The sequence below is a fragment of the Mus caroli genome, chromosome 5 (genome assembly GCF_900094665.2).
Source record: "Mus caroli chromosome 5, CAROLI_EIJ_v1.1, whole genome shotgun sequence".
Lineage (NCBI taxonomy): Eukaryota > Metazoa > Chordata > Mammalia > Rodentia > Muridae > Mus > Mus caroli.
Genome location: NC_034574.1, coordinates 83,820,428 through 83,829,368, shown reverse-complemented (window position 1 = coordinate 83,829,368; position 8,941 = coordinate 83,820,428).

The following is an 8,941-nucleotide window of genomic DNA, read 5'->3' as shown; positions in this document are numbered from 1 at the left end:
AAAAAAAAAAGCTTACAAATATCTTTCAGGCATGTTGGTAGACACCTGTGATCTCAGCACTCAGAAAGCAAAGGCTGAGAAGATTCCTGTAAGCTCAGAGCCAGCCGAAGCTACATAAGGAGACTGTCTCAACAAACTAACAATACATTCCCTAATTTTTTTTTCATATACGGAATCAGAAATGCTCACAGAGTTTGGGTATGTGGGAGCATGTGTTTTGGATTATGCCTCGGCCAATCCGCATGGCCCTTTCCAAAAGCGAGCACAGAGGCTGAGCAAAGCGCCCACGCCCGGGCTCCCACGGCATGTAAGAAGTGGAGTGGCTGCAATTCCGAGTCGTCCTTGGACACACGGGCAACACGAGGATCTTGAGGCCAGCCTGAGCTACACGAGATCTTCCTATCTCAAAACAAAACAAAGCATAAGCTCAATTAAATCACTGCTCAGACAATAGCTGGCAGGTCTGGAAGCCGAATGCCAGAGGTTGGTACTGCTGTACCAGCTGTGCATTGAATGTAACTCTGGCGGCCCAACTCCCAGAGTGCACTGCTCTCTGCTCACATCCCTGCTAGGGTCCCCCTCACACAGGGAGAGTGGCCCTCACCAGGTTCTAGGACTCTTTCTCCCCAGAGGAAACTTAGGACTGAAGAATAAATAAGAAGAAACCCCACCACCACCACCACCACCACCACCACCACCACCACCACCACTGAAGCTCAAAGGATGGCAGTTAGTATCTCTGTCCTTTGATGACATCTGTGGATGTCCCTTCTCTGTGGCTGACACTTCTGATTCTCTAAGAGGCTTTTCTGGTATTGTGAACCAAAAGGCTGGGCCATAATTACTGCAGCTGTCTATTCACCCAAACCAGGCAACAGAGCACCAAGAGGCACCAAAATGCATCGTATGAGTTGGGTCTTCTGGCATGGGATCCCAAGTAACATTATGTCCAGCCCAAAGATACACAAAGTATGAGGGAATCTGCACATGGCCGTGAAACCTATTCAGGAGTCACCAGCCTGATAGATATTAGAAAACCCCAGTACCACTTAAAGGTAATACTGAGAATTCAGAGCCATTATCAGGTACATCTATGTTTACATGTGTCTACACCTTGAAACCTGGGCCTTCATATGAAGCAGTGCCCACATCCGGATGAGTGCACAAATTCAACAGACAAAGAATGATGCATTAATGAACTTGGTTAAAACTGGCCTGAAGGACACATGTGAAATTGATGCTTTCTCTCCCACCAACTCTGGACTCTTCATGGTTAAAAATTAGTTCTAGGGGCTGGAAAGATGGTTCAGCAGTTAAGAGCACTGACTGTTCTTCCAGAGGTCCTGAGTTCAATTCCCAGCAACTACCTGGTGGCTCACAACCATCTGTAATGGGATCTGATGCCCCCTTCTGATGTGTCTGAAAAGAATGAAGGTGTATTTACATACATAAAATAAGTTAATAATCTCCCCCATGTCCCAGCCAACAAGAACAAGTCACCGTCATAACAAAGTGAGCCAGACCATCTGACGTCAGAGGAAGCAGAGATGCAGGGTGTTCAGTAGGGAATGTGTGTGTTGGCACAGCTGGACTAAATCCATACAATTCAATCCCGACCTGTGAAGCACTCGTGTCTTGACACACCCAATGTGCCTAATTGTTCTTGCTCAAGTGACTTAGAGTGGAGTCACTGACAAAGCAGATAAATGTGACAATCATGGGCATCAGTTTAGGTTATATTACCCCAGGAGGCAGAGGAGACTCTGGGAAAAGTCATAATTGTATATAAATTGCTCGATCCACTTGAGAGGGAATTCTTCTTTGACGAGACTGGGAATGAGCGCTCTCACCTCATCAGTGGTTCCATATGGGTGAATTAAAGTCAGGCTTATTCGCTCTAGCAAGGGCAGTGCTTATAATGGGCAAGATTATCCCCTGCTTGCATTTGTGAAATGCGACCATCCGCCAGTCTCATTTGCTTGCTTCAGGAGCCAAGCCATGAAATATAAGCAGTACCATTTTCTTTTCCTTGCGATCTGTGAGACTGGTGCTAATTGTCACTGCCTATCCGTCAGGATACTGTGTGCTTCTGTACAGTGATTGAGCCTAGATAGGTAGCTGGCAAGGATGGTGTATGTGCATCCACTGGTAGCCTCCACTAGCACAGCTGTTACTCGATGCCAGAAAATGCATCTGCGACAGCCCTCAAGTACACATATTCCAGTTATAAATCTGGAAACAGAGAAATGACTTCCAGGAGGGTCAGTCTGTGGGTTCACCAAACCAGGAAAAGTACCAAGACTTCCCATAGGATGCACTCATCTGGCAAGGATCTCGGTCCCCCACTGGTGTGTTCTCAGCATTCCCGACTCCCTTTATAAACGTCAGAGAAGCTGAAGGGTAATTCACACATGACAAAATCATCAAAACTGTGAGTGCCAATTGACAATATTTGACAAATAGTCACTAGAAATGCAGTTTGTGCCATTCATTCCCAGAGTTCTCTGGTTCTCGGGTCGACCCGTCCCCCTCCCCATCCTGAGCCTCTAGGAAGCATTTTTTCTAATTCCCGTTGCTCCAGTTTTATGAATATAAGGATTCTTTGTGATTGAAATCACGAGTCATCAGTTGTCCCCGATCTGGCTCCTTGAGCACAGAGTGACGTTTTTGAAATTCATTCATGTTGACGCGTGAATGAATCGTCTCATAGAGCTCCTCGGTGTTCCGCCAAACCACACAGCTTACTCGGGTCTTCAGAGATGTCTGTGTGTTTGAATTGTTCCCATCTGGGCTAGTTTACTGTGAATGAAGCTGCTGTGAGTGTTTTTCGCTAAAGTGCGTAACAAGTTTGCATTTCCCTTTTTATAAGAAGAAAACTCAGCAGATTGGAATCTGAAATCCTCCTAGACTGGAAGCTCCTTGGACCCTTGAGGCCAAAGAGCTCCTATTTCATTCATTCACTCACTCCTGTTTGTTTGTTTGTTTGTTTGCTTGCTTTTTGACAGGATTTTTCTGTGAACCCCTGGATGTCCTGGAACTCACCACAAAGACCAGGCTGGACACAAACTCACAGAGATCCACCTGCCTCTGCCTCTTGAGTGAAGTGGTGCCTAGCCTAGAGCTACTCTTTCCCCTACAAAGGTCATATTCGGTTAACTAGGTATGTTATTTGTTCTGTATGGCTTTTGTTTATACTATGGGGTAGTATAACCATTACAACTTCCCCTTCCCTGTCAACAGGGTGGAGGAAGATGGAGCCATGGGAGGCTTTATAACTTCATAGAAGTTTGGAAGAGCCTCTTCTGTAGCTTGAGAAGCCCTGATGTGTTATTTCTCTTGCCCCAAACAAGCTCTCTCCTACCATTCTCTTCTCTCTTTCTTCCTTCTTGTTATCATGGGGCAGTCAGCCATCTTGGTCTCTGAGTCTTGGGGGTCTTGCCAAGCCTGGACACCCCGTATCTAGAAGCTCTACATACCTAACACCTCTCTGCCTTGCTGTCAGGGAACCCTCCGGGTGCCCTCAGGGAAGGAGCTGAAGCTGCCATTCAGGGGCTCCAGGATTCACTGACCTTCCCGTTCCAATGTAGACAGATATCCTCTCATCTCTCAACACACCCAAAGCTCTGCTCTCTTTTTCTCCTCCTCCCACCTGATTCTTCTCAATACATTTATCTTTAGGGAAGCAGAAATCAGAATGACTGTACCTCTAATGACTTCTTCTTTCTAGATTTCCTGGGACAAAGGAGCACAAGAAATAGGAACCAATGAAGGGGAAGTCCAAGGGGGAGCTAAGTATCTCGATAAATTACACCATTGTCTTCGTACCTAGGAGACAACTTATCATGGTCATGGTCATTTCAGAACTGCTGTCAGTGAAGACTAGAAGGAGGAAAGTGGGGTGAGGGGAGTTTGACAGTGGGAAAGAGGAATGGCGAATCATTGGCTAAATTCTCGGGGTGAAGCTGCAATGGTGAAGGCTCCTTCGAACATTCATAAAATCCCAAAGGCTGGTAGATTTGAATCAATCTTAATGCCAACCTATGGCCTTTGACCTCTAATTAACTCTTCTCATTTCCTAAAATAGCAACCGTGCCCCTGAACAGTGAAGGAGCCATGGTGGCAAGATGGCACCACCTCAGAGGGGACTGAGTTTTCTGTTTCCACTGAACTCGATGTGTCCTGGGTTTCTTTGTATAATACTTCCCTTCTGCATTGTTCCTTACACCCCTGCGTCAGCTTCCCCAGTCTCCCGTGTACAGGGTGTGCAACCAACCTGATCACTGACCCCTCCTTTACATGTCAAGACAAAAGTGTGCACTAAGACCTTTCTGGGGACCGGCCACACTGATCCCACAGGGGGCTGTACGGTTTGCACTCCCTCCCCCCACCCTGCTGTCCCAGCAATGGATGGTGTTCCCCTCTCCCTACCTCCTCACCAGCATAAGCAGCCATTTGTTTTACTGATCTTGGCCATTGTGACTAAGGTAAGATGAAGTCTCACAGTAGCTTTAGTTTGTATTTCCCTGCTACCTCAGGCTGTGGGACATTGCTTCACTTGTTTCTTCAACATTTATGTTTCATCATTTGAGAATTCTCTGTTTAGTTGTATACTGCATGGTTAACTGGGTCATTTGTTTTTGTGATCATGGGGATATAAATATATATATATATATATATATATGTGTGTGTGTGTGTGTGTGTGTATATACATGTATATGCATATACATATATATACATATATGTGTGTATATGTATGTGTGTGTATGTATGTATATATATATATATATATATATATATATATATATATATATATATATATATATATATATATATATATATGGTGGTGGGGTGGGGTGTATACATCTATATATCCTAGTACTAATCCTCTATCAGACGTACAGTTGGTAATGTTTTTTTTTCCCATTTTAGAGTCTTTCGCTGTGCTCAAATGATGCTGTGCTTTGCAGCCTCGTGAGGTCCTATTTATTAGCTGTTCGTCTTAGTGTGGTCTCAGTGTCCTGTGCAGAAAGTCCTTTCCTGTGCCAATGAGTTCAACCTGTTTCCCACTTTCTTATAAAAGAGATTTGAGGGATCTGATCTTAAGTTGATATCCTTGATCCACTTGGAGTTGAGTGTTGTATAGGGCGGTAGATATGGGTCTATCTTCATTCTTCTACATGGGGACATCCAGTCTGAAAAGCACCATTTGTTGAAGTTCCTGTCTTCTATCCAGTGAGTGTCTTTGGCTTCTTTGTCAAAACCCAGATGGAATTATTTCTTCATTTCAGTTTCGCCGAAACATGTGTCTGCTTTTCTGCTAACCCTATGTTGCTGTTTCCCCTGTAGCTCTGTCTGCAGGACAGCTTGAATCTGTGCTGGCCAGAGTTCCAGTTCTTTTTCTATGCGGCATTTCTTTTTTTTAGATATCCTGAAATTTCTGTGTTTCCATATGACGTTAAAAATTGCACTTTCTTTTGTTTCTTTTTATTTTTTTTCCAATTTCTGTAAAGAATGGGCTGGAATTGTGATAGGTGTTACAAAGGATCTGTAGATTGCTTTTGATGGGATGATCATTTTTACAATATTAATACTACAGATCTCCAAACATGAGGGACCTCTTCACCTTCTGGTATCGTCCTCAATTTCCTCAATATCTTAAAGCTTTTAGTACACAAGTCTTCACCATCAGTCGTGTGAACAGTATTAACTGTGTCACCACAGCCTCATGTGGGTCTCTTAGCCCAGCACCTCAGCTGTGCTATAGAACTGTTAACTGGACTGAGTTCCTTTCCTGTCTAAGAGGGCACAGTTCTCAGGCAGTCAAAATGCCCAGGGAGCCTGCAAAAGAAGGGAGAAAAGAAATTTGGGTTGCCACTAGAGGGAGCTACAGTCTACGCCCTAAGATGTGACTGCCTGAGGCTGTGGTATCATATGGTATAAACTTATGTGGTAATGCTTGAATTTCATTAGAAAAATATTTTATTAGCTAGTCTAATATGTCTATATATTTAATAATAATGCCTATAATTAAATGTATCAATTAAATAGTCAATACATGTTGCAATACATCAATAAAAGAAATGGCAGAGCATGCTGAAATAACAAGAGATGAAATTGGAGCAAAACCAAGCCTAAGTCACTCCAAGCAGAACCCAGGCTCGTTTTCAGTGACAGATGTCACAGTTATAAGGTCACAGTGACCTGTCCATCTTGTCTCCTCAGAACCTAGACCCTTGCTTGCACATGGTAGTCACCAAGGAAAATATCTGAAAGGATGAGACACGATTCTCTTGCACATATGCTCTTATCTGGTTGGACAAGCAAATTCATCAACTACCCCTAATGTCAAACACAAGGAACTTTGATTACCCATAGCCCTTAGGTGTTTCCCGAATGAGCAACTTGAAAATCGGAATTCTGTGGTGCAGCGGTGGGAACAGCACCTTTTTTTTTCCACATTTATTTATTTTTAGTTATGTGTATATGTGTATGTGCCCGCTTTTCTGCACGTGCATCAAATATAGATGCCCTGGAACTAGGGTTACAGAGGGCTGTGAGCCACCAAGCTGCTCTAGGAATGAGAGAATAGCAAGTGCTATTATCAGCCAGGCTGGCCACCTCTCCAGCTATCAGACCTGCATTTGTTGTAAGTGCCCTCGGTGTAGATCTAAGTCCCAGGAACACACATTCATCTCATGCCCAGCTCAGTCTTCTACATTTTGTCATATAAGAATTACTAAATTAACAAAAATTCCTTCTTCAATGCAAATGCATTGGTGTTACCACTGTGGAAGATTGAAGCTGCCGAAGCAAGGGCCTGGGATAGTGAGACCCTCTCCTTTCACACAGTTCCTCATGCTGTGGTGATCTCCCCCTAACCATAACATTATTTTTGTTGTTACTTCATAATGTTTTTTTGATATTGTGTCATAATATAAATGTGGTTTTTTTTTTTAAAGAGAAGGAAGAGAAGGAATATGTTTGTGGATACGTAGTTAGGTTTGGGGAAAGAGGGTGCCTCCGCTGGCCCATGCTGAGGCATCCCTTCCCCCTGAGGGACCAGCCACATGATGGTATAATATAGAATAGAGTTTATTTGGGGCATGGGGAGGGGAGTTAAGAGGGTAGTAGAGACAGAGAAAGGCAGAGAGAGAGAGCAGAGAAATAGAGAGGTAGAGACTGGCCATGAGCACGTGGAGAGAGGGGGGGAGAGGTGAGAGGACAGAGCAGTAGCAAGAAGGCAAGAGCAAGAGAGAGCAGAAGGGGCGAACAGCCCCTTTTATAGTGAGCCAGGCATACCTGGCTGTTGCCAGGCAACCGTGGGGCACAGAGCTTAGACAAATGCTAACAGTAAATATCTGTGGGTTTTGATTGTCTTAAGAGACCCTGTGGAAGGATCGTCCGACCTTCCCCAAAGAGGGTCTCTTGTTGAGAGAACAGCTGATAATCTTTAGGTTTAGCCAGTAGTGGGGTCCCTGGTTTGAGGAACAGTACCTGGACAAGGGGCCAGCAGTGAGGGTGAGGAGTGTTTTGTGTCAAGATATAGAAAAGAAAAGAGAGCATAAACAATCAGTCCCCACTCCAAATTCTAGTCCTATTCAGTGGTGACACCCGTGACTGTGTCAGCAATGTGAGCTCTCCAGTTCACTCTGGGCTTTCTGCATCAGAAACTCTAGATGGAAGCCCAGTTCTCCGTGTTTTAGGACATCCTTGTCACACGGGCGATCTCTAAGTTTGAGAACTGTATGCAGTGCCCAAAGCTAGCTGAACCAGGAGAACTTGAAATCCCTGATCCTAAGCTCCTTTGTAGGTTACTGGTTGTACAGGCTCCATAAAGGTAGACCTCTCTTTCACAAATCAAGCAGGATCTTTGGCAAGAAGTCCCTCTTGGGAAATCCCAGAGACCATTAAACGGTTATTTAAATACTTTCTTGATTGCTTAGCAAGCTTCTTTTTCTGCTAAGAAAAAAGAATTCTAAGGAATTACAAGTTAGACATTGGAATTCTCCTGTGGCAGAATAGTAACTACTTAACGTCCTAAATGAGGGGCCTTTACAGGAAAGGGCTATGCATTATAACAGGGGTAGGGTAATGGGTTCACACACAGGACCAAACAGGGAGGGGCAAGTTACAGAAGCCGCCTCTTGCAGAAGGTTGGAGAATCATTCTGAGTATATATCGTGTGTGTTTCCTTTCTTGAAGCTGCTAGGGTTCCTCCATCACACCTTCCCTTGCTGTACAGTAAAAGCTATAAATTCCAACCTGCCAACCTCCACCTATAAAACACCACCCAATGTTAGTAGTCAGGAACACGATAATGTAGAATTTCTGACTGTAACATCATGACAGTGGAATGACGTGCAATACATGGAGTACATGCTGACTCTAAAGCCAATTCAAAACTTTCTGTGTAAAGCAAAGGTAAGTTAAAAAATGTCCAATAGAAGCCATTTTTAAAGTAGAATTTCAAGCTTAGTTTTATATTAAAAATAAGCTTCAAATTTCCACAGTGCAAAATAGCAGCACTTTTCAAATTAAATATTTAAAAATAAGGGAAAAAATACCTCATATTAAATAGCAACAGAAGCAACCACAAACCAAATAAAACTTCTTGATAAGTACAACGTAAAATCTGGATGTAGATCTAGTATGGCTTCTGTATTATCAATAGGCAGCCCACCTTGATTGTTCTCTCAGCAAACTTCGATCTGACATGATACCTGCCATACCATTTAAAGTGTAACCCATAGCAAATTAAAAATTTTTTAAATGACAAACACCACGATCACCACACGGAAGTTTAGAGGACACACCATGAGCCTACCTAACCGCAGCATCCCATTGGTTGCATAGTCTCAAAGGTATGGGGAATTCTTACCATACCTTCAAAATAACAGAATTATCACTCAAATATGCACTTCTTTGCACAATGAGGAAAGTT